This window comes from Simochromis diagramma, unplaced genomic scaffold, assembly GCF_900408965.1.
Source record: "Simochromis diagramma unplaced genomic scaffold, fSimDia1.1 OVJJ01000583.1, whole genome shotgun sequence".
In the NCBI taxonomy this organism is placed as follows: Eukaryota; Metazoa; Chordata; class Actinopteri; order Cichliformes; family Cichlidae; genus Simochromis; species Simochromis diagramma.
The window spans coordinates 2,334,234-2,347,116 of NW_024387285.1; the positions used below are offsets into that span (position 1 = coordinate 2,334,234).

At 41.5% G+C, this 12,883-nt stretch overlaps 1 long non-coding RNA gene across 1 annotated transcript in view; it reads left to right on the forward strand.

The window, feature by feature from the left end:
* The window catches only part of LOC120716180, a 73,536-nt gene extending 68,390 nt beyond the window's left edge, over positions 1-5,146 (forward strand). Inside the window, exon 4 of the long non-coding RNA XR_005691833.1 lies at positions 1,755-5,146. This is a non-coding gene — a long non-coding RNA (uncharacterized LOC120716180). The remainder of the gene's footprint in view (positions 1-1,754) is intronic.
* Positions 5,147-12,883: the final 7,737 nt, after the last annotated feature.

Below are 12,883 nucleotides of genomic sequence, written 5' to 3' on the forward strand. Positions count from 1 at the left end.
TTCTGCATCTTAGCCAAATGCCACTTGATGCCAGCATGATCAGCATTTCCACCACCAGCTGCAGACAGGAAGACAAGCACAGCAAGCATGTTACACTGAATATAAACTAAGAGCATGCTTTCTTCACTTACTGACAGCTCATAGTGTTGGTGATCTATTAGATGTACCACATTGTTACTTTATGTGCCGTAAATGGCTGTGGATAGGGGCGTCGGCTGAGTTCCCACAGTCTCAAAGGGATTCTTTTCAGCTGAGAGGGTAAATATAACAATCGATTGTGGTCACTGTGAACATTGTAGTAGCTATTCATTGAAAAATGTATCATTTATGTGTGTAAGACTCACAGAGCCAATTGAAATAATCAAAAGATCTCAGCAAGTTGTTCAGCAGCGCTTTAATCACCTTGGGTGACAGGAAGTAGAGGAGGTCATCTACTAATCCGAAGGTTGGTGGTTCCAGTCTGCCTGCCAAATATTCTTGGGAAAGATACTAACCCCAAGTATCGATGTGTGTGAATGTTAGATAAAAAGCACTGTGTCAAGTTGTATAGAGCACTTTGAGTGTGATTTCCTGAGGTCAAATGGTCCAGGATGTGAGTGGGCGTTAAGGCGTCTGGGGAGGGATCTCAAAACTGGATTATAGATGGCAGACAGGTGATGTTGTAAACCCCCGCCTCTGTCCAAAGATGGTCGTTCACAGTGGACATAGATGGCTTCTTTCACTCCTCTTTCAAACCTTGACTGATTGTGACCCACACCTCTTTTCACACTTGGCTCGTGTGATTAGGCAGAGGATCAATAGGCGGTCCATGACCCTCTTGGGGACACTCCCATAGGGCTTAAAATCTGGGACTCTCCACCAATCGCTCTTAGGACTGAAGAAGCTTCTTGGATAGGAGGTGAAACATCTTCAAGAAACCCAAAGAAGTCCAGACGCTTTTCTTTCCAAGCTCCTTAGACTACGATGACCTGGATGACTGAGAACCTTCACAAACAGTCCATTTTACATTCTTCCAGAGCAGAAAACTATGTAAGCTGTGCGAAATGTGTAAAATTCTGAGTTTATCTTTGCACCAAAAGGAAAGATGTATGGTTGCAGCGTGTAGACGGAGTCCAGATGTTAGTCAATTTTAAAAAGAGGTGTAATAAACAAAGATTTTGTGGTTTTCTTGCATTTTTTCTGGTATGTTTTGTTATACGTGTCATTTCCTGACAGACTTCTTTTTAAATTAATGTTTATGCAATTTGCTAATAATAAATTCTTAATGTTTCTAGCTGCTGCATAGATAAATTCTGTATAATTTTAATTTTGTCAGCATTCACAGTATTCAGTCTCTATCGCTGTCATTACACATATCACACTGCTGCTCAGGCTTCTGTTTGGATAGAAGTAGCTGTATTCACAAATTGTTTTCCACTCACTCTCACTGTGCTGTGTTTTATGATCACTATTAAGCTGCTACCAAAGTAATTCAACACACAGAAGTTGCATATTTAAAGACTTCAGGCTGCGTGCTTGCTTTAATCACTCTCCATTTATTAGAAACCAGCCTTTATTTGTTCAGCTATGATTTAAAGCTTAACAACTAACTGAATATTCATTATATTTGAGAAATGATTAAAGACACAGAATCTAGATGGAAATAGGGCGTTGGTGGACGGCTAGTTGTTTTCCTGCAATCATTTTCATTGGAAATACATAATCACACAATCCTAAATCATGCCACAAACATCTTTCATTATCTGTCTCTGCAGCAGACCAGTGACGCTCTCATGGTGATGCAGGTCCAAAAGTTTCCAGAAGAGCAGGCGAAGAAGGAAGTCAGAGGGCTGGATCAGCTGTCCTGTGATCTCCCGTGCGAGCCAAGCTGTCTGATTGGCTGGAGGGCTGGAGGGCCATCTTGCCTCCCTGGCAGGCAAGTGGCTCAAGCAGTTTGGTTGAGGAGGTGTGTGTGTGTGAGAGAGAGAGAGACGAGAGGAGGGGTAAGAATTTGGAAAAGCAGAGGGTGAAAATGTGTGGCTGTTGGGGTTTTATGACAGAGGACTGCGAAGATAAGGGATGGATGGCTGTTACATATGTGTGTATGCATTGTGGCATATGTGTCTTTGTACTGTAGGAGCTTATATGGGCAAGAAAAATCATGGAGGTCGTTAAAAATCTCAAAGTTTCTGAAACAAGGCCAAAATAAGGCCTAAAACATTACTCGCTCTGCTCGTCTCTTTATACTGTAGCTGTGCAAGTGTTTGTTTACATAAATATGGTTTTAATTATGATAAAACTAAGAAGTCAGATATTTAGAAAGGCTTTATCTTGGTTGCCACAGCTGATGGGGGGGAGAAATCTGGGCTCTGTTCAGGCATCTCAGGTCTCTAAACAACAACCATTTATTTATAGACCCGTCTCTGATGTTGCTACAACATCAGAAGTATATTTGACAACCTGCTTCAGCTGCCTCTTTTTGTACTTTTTCATCCATCCAAGGAAATGATGCCTTGTACAATCAATTTATTAGCGAACAATCCACTTAGTCTTATTTTGAAAGTTCAGTTATGCGTACCGGTTAGGACTGGCCCTTCCTGTTTGTGTTTCTTTTCCATCAGGCTGACCAAGGTTTTGTTGAGCCTCACTATTGGTCAGAAGAACATTCTTCTCCTCTGTCTGCAGTAATGTGCCTTCTGCTCTGGTAACCGCTGCCAGCTAAAGGGCCAGTAAAACCAGTACCTGCAGTTGGTGTTCCCCCAACTCTGTGGAGAGGCAGCTGAACGACGTTGAAGATCTTATATATTTGACAAAAAATATTTGGCAAATGAGATTATTATTATATGATGATGAATTATAGTATTAAATAACTTCATCAGTGTTCATTCATGCACAGATATCCATTCGTTTTTAAAGTCCTGTTTTGCAACCTTGAAGGCAGAAATAACAAGCAACGAGTATCTAACAGGAAGCTGCACGCTCATCCGCTATGCAGCTGGCTTTATTCCTTTATTTTTCTTAGAATGACCAAAGTAGACTTCATGTGTTATTCTGTAATGAGTGCATAAACTTGTCTGGAAAATGTTTATAGAGGTCAAAGCCAAGACTCATTTCCCATAGACCTCTGTACACCTCTATACACGTCAGCATGGGGTTGATCTTTTGTAGCTCTACGGTCACCTTTATACTGCCTGTGGATGGATGATATGGAGACCCTTATTGGCATAGATGTCAAACTAAAATGCTTCCTTCACTGAAACTAAAAATGTAATTTTATTTTCAGTGTAGCTCTTTTTTCCTGTATCTTTTAGTAGACTAAACTTAGATGTAGCCCTGTATAAAGTGCATGTACTCCTTCGCATATTTATATACATTTGTTGGGGGAAAATAATCCAGTTTTAAATTTACCAGCAACACATTAACAAGTGTTTGTTTGCAGGGGGTGGTGTGTTTACGTGGACCGTATGCATTTGCAGCAGACACATTTCCAAACCTCAGATGGTGAAGCAGAGCCTGTGGATGGGTGGGTCAGAGAGTAGCAGCAGGCCAGTGTTGGCTCTGCTCTGGGCTGTAGCAGGGACACAGTGCAGGCTGAAATGTTAAACCAAGGTCCTTTGTGTTATTGCTGACATTATGCTTCATTCCCTAACTCCCCCCCGGCGTGCACTTTTGATGATCGCACAGCACATGCAGACACAGACATGAGTGGGCGTAGTGGACTATAGGACAGATAATGACCAGCACTTAGCTGCTAATGCCTAAAGAGCGGAGCTTTTGACCGTCCCACTTCAGCTGCCCAATAATTACATGATCACAGTGTTCCCTCTGGTTATTACAAAGTGGAGGTGAAATGTAGCTTTACTTTTTAAGAAATACTTTATTGTGGAAATGTAGCTCTCATAGCTGTAAATTAGATTAGATTAAAAAACTAAAAGTTCAGTTTTTACTGTAGGAGACAAGATTCCTTAGAGGAAAACATTCATCACCCTAAACGTAGCTGTTTGAGCACTATTTGTTAGAGTTGTGAGAGAAATTCATTTCTGCAACTCCAGATTCTTGTTTAAGGATCTTTACTGTCCAGTTTCAGCTTTAAAACCTGTTAACTGATCCACTTATTTGTGATTTCTATTGAATATTGGACGCACAGCAAAGATACGTTTGTGCAAAGAGAAGTTATTTGTCTATGTGGACGGGAAAAACTCATTAGTATGTATACTTTTAATCCAAAGAAACACACTCCTGCAGTCAAGTGGCTCATTTTTTACTTTATAATTAAGTTTGAATATTTGTGATATTTACAATTTGTTTAAATTAGCCACAGCTAATAACTTCTGTTACGTGTTACTCTTTATTTATTTTTGTGCGTTACCAGTTAATAGAAGATCAAAATGAATCTGTGTAAACGGAGAAGAAGACTCTTCATGTCGGCGGGGTGGGTTTATCGGGGTTTCAGTGTGATTTAAAGTTTCAGTGAACAGATGATGAATATTTTAATATTCCTAATGCATTTCCAGCATGGTTTGTATATTACACTGTGTTTTCTAACAAAAACAGCAGTTTATATTTAGACGAACAGTCTTAACCTTTCACAATCTCCAGTGGTGGTGTTGTCAGTCCACATGTGTCTGTGTGTGTGTTTGTGCGGTGTGACATCATCCAGTGTGGGGCTTTGCTGTCGTGACACCCATGGCCTTCTGGAGCCCAGACACCCCCTGTGGAGACCAGAGAGACATGTCACCTTGATCAGTGTGTCCCCGGGAGACTGCCACCACATACACACATCTCTCCTTTTCTCTTTATAAAATATACGTTCCTGTGGTTATGGAGGCTTCCTCCTGCTGCAGATGCCTCCATCCCATCATCTCGCCATCAACCTTTTATACATAAAGATGCTAATATGCACCCTAAACCCAGCTGCCTACCTCTTCACTGACGTTTCCTCAGCTTTGTTTGTGTAAACTGATGCGGGTCATGTGATAGCAGGAAGAACTCAGCCTTCCTCCTGCTCCAATCAGAGATCACGTTAATGGATCCATTCTTTCCAAAGACTGTTGTACAGTTATCGTTTTATAACCCTAATAACCGGCAAAGGACAGCAGTCCTGTGGATTATAATCCCTATGAGGACATTTGGTTCCTGCAGCAGTAAAAATGAAAGGATTCAGGAGGCAATAACAAGAGACAGAAAGCCTGTAGAGAGAATAATGCTGGTAAGTTGGATGTTATTTGCCGATACGAATGGATAGATATATGAAAAGGCAGCTTCTGGCTTTACATGATCAACATGACGTCACGCCTTTCGAATCAATTAGGCAACATAGACAGAGCTCCAGCCCTCCCACTGGGGAAATCTTTGTCTTTTCTTTCCAAGCGCAACTTCCAAGGACAGGTGTGGTGTCTCGTGAATTAAAAGGCGGAGCGTGGAGGATGGCGGTGGGGTGCAGTGCTCTCCAGAGCAGCCGGTTTCTCTCTTGTGACAGGTGATAAAGTTTGAAATGCCAACCCAGCGCACTCCGGGGCGCAGGTGTGGAGAATATGTCCAGGAATAGCCAAACCCTCTGTTCACAAGTCTCTTGACACCGCTGCGACAAATATCGCCCCTGCTGAACAACCGCCGGACTGCAGACAATGATACGTGTCACCTTGGGTTCTGTTTTTTCTGCTGTCTTTTTTGTGCACGTCTTGCCGCAGCACTTGTTTGGATGTTTGCATCAGGGCGGTGGTGATCTGTTCACCTTTAATATCAAAAGAAAATCTCTTCTCCAGGCATTATATGGATGGCTCTCCTTCAAAGAATATGGTTTAAGAGGTTGTAAACTCTTTATTTTCTGTTGAGCACCAACCAAAAATCTTAAACTCAGGCGGCCAAAAGTGGATGAAACCAATTAAACTATAATAATAACAGCTGGGATGGGCTCCAGCTGCCCCCACAACCCTGGATTAGAGAAGCAGTTAACATAACGGATGGATAGTTGTTAATTGTTGCAGTTTTAACTGAATTATCATTCGTCTTTTTTCTAGTTTTTGTCTAATATGATTATTATTAAACCTGGCAACATGAATTGGCATTTTTACCAGGAGTGTTTAGAATACAGCAAACTGTTGATTTGCTCTCAAATATGAAATTAATCACCATCCGTTTGGTGTCATTATTTAAATTTTAAATATGTCGCATTACAGTTCACAGCTCCCGAGGAAGTCTATTTGGTTCCAGTATGTAAATGTAGGTAAAGTAGCAGGTAAATGTCTTCATATTGTACATACAGTGGTCATTTTACAGGTCCGATCGATTATCGATCACTTATTAAGTCACTATTGAGATCACAATTATTGAACACGATTACTCAGAGACTATGAAAAAATATTAGATTTAGTGTTTAGTGAAAAATCTCCTTGGTTAGGGTCAGGGAAGGAGGATGGTTGGTTAGAATACACCCTTTTGCACAAAGCTCCCTTTTTCTAGGTTACCTTGGAGAAGAGATTTCATATCCAATACAAGGTCTCCTGCACAATCTGGGTTGTTTTCTGTTTATCACCTAAAGTACGAGCATAAGAGGGCTCCTCCACGCCACATCTATGGGAGTGATTACAACCGATAAGGGCCGCTTAATAGGATGAGAAAATTTGAGTGCTTGGGGCATTTTATAATATTAATATGCATACACACATATAATTACACTGATATCCAAAGGAGCACAGGCAGGTCATGATGGCTGTAATGGCGCATCATAAATGGCTGGGCACAAAAACACGATTTTGTTTGAACACAAAATGCTTTTCTGAAGCATAGTTTGGCACCTGCTGAACATCCATTCTGAATAAGCAGACTTCAGTTTTATTGTGCCTTCTTTTGATGTGGCTGCATATCAATAAATAGTTTATACTTGATGATGCAGCAATTTCTGTTTTATTTGGCTTGTTTCATTTCAATAGCTTCTCCCTTGTTTTAACTACAGCGTCCTCGCATCCATGCAGACAAAGGCCTTTTGAATGTTACACTGAAGACCCGCGTAAATACATCGCAGTGTGCAGTTACTTGTAATTTTGGACAGCTGTTGCTCTTATCGCAGCTCATTTTACCGTTAACTGCGATGTTTTACTATTCACACATTAGCCTCCTGACCGCAGTCTCTGTGTGGCGACAGGGGCTTCAAGATGTTTTCAAATCTCTGTTGCTAATGTCTTGCTGGGGGTGGCCATCTGTTTTTGCATCTCCCACCGAAGCTGTGCCGAGGACAGGCTCCTGGCTCCCGCCTTCACTCGGCTTCTGTTGGGGGTAATAATGTGTGCTGGTTCTGGGAACCCAACTGGTGTCCATGAGTTTGTCCTTTACCGCCACTCATCCTTGTCCCAGTCACGCCACAGCGAGGGCAGAGAGCCATGCCGTGATGGAGTGGACTTCAGGGGGCTGCTTTTCATCGCTGAGAGAGGATTCTGGGCAGCCAAAGTGGAGTCACTCTCTCCACACTGCAGTATCTCTCCACAGCACCATGTTGTTAGAGCTGAGCAGCGAGTTCATTAAGCTTTACGGGAATTAGCACCGCGACCGATGTGTCGTCAGTTACAGGTGTAAACGTGTCTGTATGAGCTAAGCATTTTATATCCAACTGGAGGAAGGTTGTCAGTTTATAAAAGGTTGCATTTAAAAGGTGTTTACAACCTTTTAATGTGGTCCAATTTTAAAGCAGATAGTCATAATGTGTAAAAATGTAGCCTAATGTCACAATTATGCTTGTTTTATGCTTTGGTGGGGGTAGTACAAAGGCAGTCCACCTGCAGAGAGTGTTCGTTGTCAGTGGAGGCAGTGTCAAAAACATACATACATGTCAAGTCTGTGGACTTTGTGCTGCTGTTGGTCCATCAGCCAGCTGTGGAGGAGAGCCAAGTTATTACATAGAAAGAGCTGACGTGAAGCTGAGAGTTTAAAAACAGTGAAAAGTCTCCATTGCAGTCACTTTCTGTACTTTTTATGCAGTATTTTTAATATTTGACGACTTTTTTGTCCATCCGCGTCCAGTGACTTGCAGTTGCAGTTTGCACAGGATCATGTTTGTGGTTTTTGAATCCACGACACTTTTGCAGAACCATAAATTACACTTTCTGTGTAATCTACAAGAATACGTTTCTTTATCGTCCACCTTAACACTATTAACCTTAACACTCTTAGTTATGGTGGACTGCTCAGTTAGCATGTTAAATGCTAATATAGAAAAAACAATAAAACAACATCTGGATTTATTTTCCTTCAATATAATGTCCTTGTAAATAGTTGCTGATCATGGAGAGCTACCTTGATAGACTTGTTGCAGATTCTCTGATGGGTTTTATGTTTGTATCAACCTGTTTGATACTTTATTAAATGAATACAGCCATTTTAAAAACTTTAGACAGTTAATGATACACAAACCGTTTACACAAATATTTCCCGTGTTATTGTGATTTTGCTGCCCAATCTTTATCGTCTCAGGCCTGTCGAAGAACAGGAAAGTGTCCAAAGTAGAGCAAAGTCAGGACTTGCTCTCAGGGCCTTGCTTCTACAGATGTGCTGATTTTGACACCAAGCCATTAAAGGGGTGACTCGAGCCATAGATCAGGGTAATTGTGGCATTAGGCAGCAAATTGGAGCTAAAATAACCAGATGCAGGGGCAGATAGCCACGTCCCACTCCGGCAACGCTTATCCCAAGTTCAAGGAGAGTTCAAGCATAGAAAAGAAACCGTAACCCCACCGGGTCCAAACGCGCAGACTCTACAAGAAATTATCTTCACAAATATACGATTTCCAAAGGGTGTAATTGTCTTCACGCTTATGGTCATTCGTGCCTCATTTCATTTTCCATAAGTCTATATTTTCCTTTTCCTATTACAAGGATATGTTGCACCTAAGGCTAGAGAACGGTACGACCTGCTCTCCTTTTCTTTTTCTGTGCTTCAAAAAGCTTTTTCTGAAAAGTCCTGTCAACATGGATTGTGAAAGATGGCAGTCATGTAAACTTTTATGACAGCAATAAAGAGCCTCAGCACCACCCACCAATAACCTCCGTCCCTCCCTGCTTACCCCCCCCCTCCATTTCCCATCCAATCCCACGTCAGCCAGCGGCAGCCCAGCCCTAACGGAGAGAAACATGGGATCTGACACTGGCCATTAGGAAGCCATTGTCCGATGATTTTCATCAATCTTCACCGTTTGATGTCGTGTTTGTTAAACATGACCTCTGACATGAAATCACTGCAACATGCATTACAGCAGGTTCCTGTCACGATCACGCCCCAGTCACTTCATATTATAGAAAGCACCAAAGTTAAGAACGCACATTAAAATCAGCCACTCTCGTCATAATTTCCATTTTCTTTTTACTCACTTTTAATAGAATGAAGGATGCAGATTGAAATTCAGAAAAGTTATTTCGACGTTAAAATTATGAACACCTGCTTTCATTTTCTGCTTGGTTTCACGGTGTTTGCAAACTGTGTTGTTTTGCTTAAATGTTGTACAATTATTGTTGTTCACATTAACTGTCAAACGCTACAAGCTGTCGAATTACTTTTAAGACAATGGCAAAGAATCATCCTTTCAATCGCATCACTTCATTAGCTCCTACAATGGGAGTCCAATTACCCAGAATTCCCATTCCCGCTCTCTATGGCTCCATCTTTGACCGTCTGCGGGGGCTGGCTCACTGCCAGGATGCATTCAGCGTGCTCTGATTCGCCGTAATTATCTAAAATGTTCATTACTTTCCAATGTATTCAGAAGGTGTGACAGCGTTTAAGTTTTGCCCAGTTTTCTCAGAGGCCAGAGGCAGAATGGCTAAATGAGCGGTCTTAGAGATCGCCTAGTATGGAAATGTGGGTGCAATTAAAGAAAACGATGTGAAAAGACAAAAAAATGTTGCAGTGTAAATTAAAAGATCTGAATAGAAGATGATGAAGGTGATTTTCCTGACCACAGGGCTTAAAATGAAAAATAAATTTAAAAAAAAAACCCGAAAGAACAAAACATTACAACAGTCATGTTGTTATCAGCCACTTTGACAAAAGGTCCAGAGAGGAAGTCAAGCTTGACAAAGCTTTTTAGATGAGGAGGAGGAGGAGGGGGTGGCAGGGGTTGGAGTCCGGGTGGGGGTGAGGGGAGGTGGGTCCGTGGCTTTAGGCAATGACTAAAACACGATCAACCTTCTCCCCATCTCCTCACGCTGCCGTGGCCCACAGCTCCCCACTAATTAAAGTGATACAACATCTCACAGGCCAGTGCGCACATCTAATGGGCTGGGTGAGGCCCTCCTGCCTCATATACTCTCACACTATAGCTATGAACACACACACACTGAGAGCCTCTCTACTCCTGCTACAAGGATCATGAACCCAGCAGGATAGCAGCAATCAAGCCCTCTTATCCTGACCCCAAACAACTAATGTTGGAGTCCAGTGATACTGCTTAGTACAAGGATGTCAAACTTAGTTTAGTTCACGGGGCCACACTGCACAATTTGATCTTAAGTAGACCAGATCGTGCGGATGCAGGTAGCTCCCACTGGATGCTAAAGCGTGCTCTATAATCTCATTTTTTCTTTTTTCTTTTAGTACAATCCCTGTTTTAGGCCAGATAAGCATGTTTGGGGTCAGTTGCAGCTGCCCTGCTGGGTTCATGATCCTTTAGTTTAGTTTAAAATGCTAATTATACATGACTATACAACTTCAGTCACTATAATCAGATTTCTAAAAATCCGGATAGAAATGACAAAGATTTAATTTGTGAAATACTGAGTGAAGCAAGACTGCGACTGCAGAAGAAGCTGCATAAGAAACACATTGAAGAGACAGACGATGACAAAAAATAGAAGGGAAAACAAAGCAGAAAATGACAGTATAAGAACAGCCAAAGAAGACAAAAGTCTATAAAGGCTGATGGTGTGAAGTCAGAAAAGGAGGGACAGACACTTCAAATATGGAGAAAGCAAATGGCGAAAAAGAAGGAGCGAAAGATGGACTAAAGCAGGAAAGACTGTGAAGAACAAACACTTTAAGCACAGAGATTATAAGGAAAGAGAAAGACAGACACTTTGGACAGACAAGGTAAAGAGAAAGTTAAACCCTAAACAAAAACAATAAAAGATGGTAAAACAGGAGGGAAACAAAAAGACAGAAAGAAGCAGCAGAAAAAAAAAGATAAAAATACTTCTCAGAGAAAGAAAAACGGGACAGCCAATAAAGACAGAAATACAAATATCAATACAAAGCAGGGGTAGAAAGAATGGAAATGAAAGATAAACAGAGATACAATGATGGACTTCTGAAGAAAAGACAGAGAAAACAAAGAAGAGGCGAAGCAAACACTCATCAAGCAGCCTGTGTTTGGTCATTTGGAAACTCTTCTTCTTCTTGGATGATGTTCCCTTGAACTCAGTGTGTGTTCGTGTGTGTGTGCGGATTGGCCGCCACGCCTCGAGTTTTGCCTGCCAACATCAAAAATGAAGTGGTCAGTGGACAGCTTGGCTTGTCACAGGAAGCAGTAGGCAACCATGCCACATGTAGCTCAGAGGACAGGCCAAGGAGGGGCGGGGAGCGGGGTGTGTGAGAGGAAAATAAGGGGGATCGGGGCAGAAAGGAAGCATCTTCAAACACCCCCTAACCTGATCTCATCACGCCACATCTGTTCAGTGAATCAGTGAAGTGCAGGTGCTCCTGGCTAGGCATCGTCATCCATATTTGATGAGTATTGTAGGGATTTTTTTGTGGGTAAGAGTTGAATTTTACAGTGTTTTGAAACATAAGTTCGACCCCCCCTCTGCATTAATAATGAATTCAGATCTAATGCCGTTTGACTTTGAAAACTTGGTCTTTACTTGGCTGCTTTGGTACTTTACGCAGGCTTTAGCCTCATGGTGTATAAAGAAAATAACTACAATGTGACGGTTGGAAATAATAGGAAGGAACCGTAATCAGACAGCCCTATGAGCAAGGAGTTTGCATGGGTGGGGAGGAAGAACTCCCTTTTAAGCATTAAAGCATGTTATTAAGCAAAGACAGAAGTTGATAGTGTGCAGTGTGGCATCCATTAGGAGTGGAAAGAGGGGAAAAATGCTCACTGCACCATGGAAAGTCCCCCAGCAGTCCGAGCACAGCTATACGAGGGTTATAAATATATATATGCTCTACCAAAGGAAAGTTTTAAGACTAATCTTAAAGGAAAAAAGGGTGTCTGTCTCCTGAATCTAAACTGGGAGCTGGGACAACAGGCTCGAAAGCTGAAGGCTCTGCCTCCCATTCTACTTTTAAATACTATGAAACACAAGCAGTCTGAGAGCAAAGTGATCTATTAGGATAATAATGATACTACGAGGTCTTTAAGATACGAAATTTGTGTGTGAGAGGAAGGATTTTAATTCTTGGTTTAACAGGAAGCCAGTGAAGAGAAGCTCATGTGAGAGAAACATCTGTTTCTAGTCCCTGTTTGTTGTTTTGATAAAGCGCTTTTTCAGGGAGCTTTTAATACAGAATCCAGCATATAAGTAAGCAGTGCTCGTTTTTCAATATTGTGGCTCATATGAAGGAAGCCACTTCTCAATATTTGTCTTTTGTGTGAGTTAAGAGACATATTGTGTTTGTAAAAGACTCAAAGTTTCCATACAGTAGTACAGAAGGCCAACGTTAAGCATCTTGTTAGACGCCATGTTTGAGATTGTTAGAGACAGATTTTTAGTGAAGTCAGTGTTTTCATTTTTAGATGCTGCTGACTCCCTCTTGACCAAAAAACAACATTTAATGCAGCTTTAAAGTGTTTATATCAACCTAAGCTCATGTTAAGACATGCAAACCAGTTCTGAGGTCATTATCTGCACCATTTCCTGTACAGCATTAATGCTGTGGAGAGATATTCAATAAAAAAAACAAGTCTCCATCTGC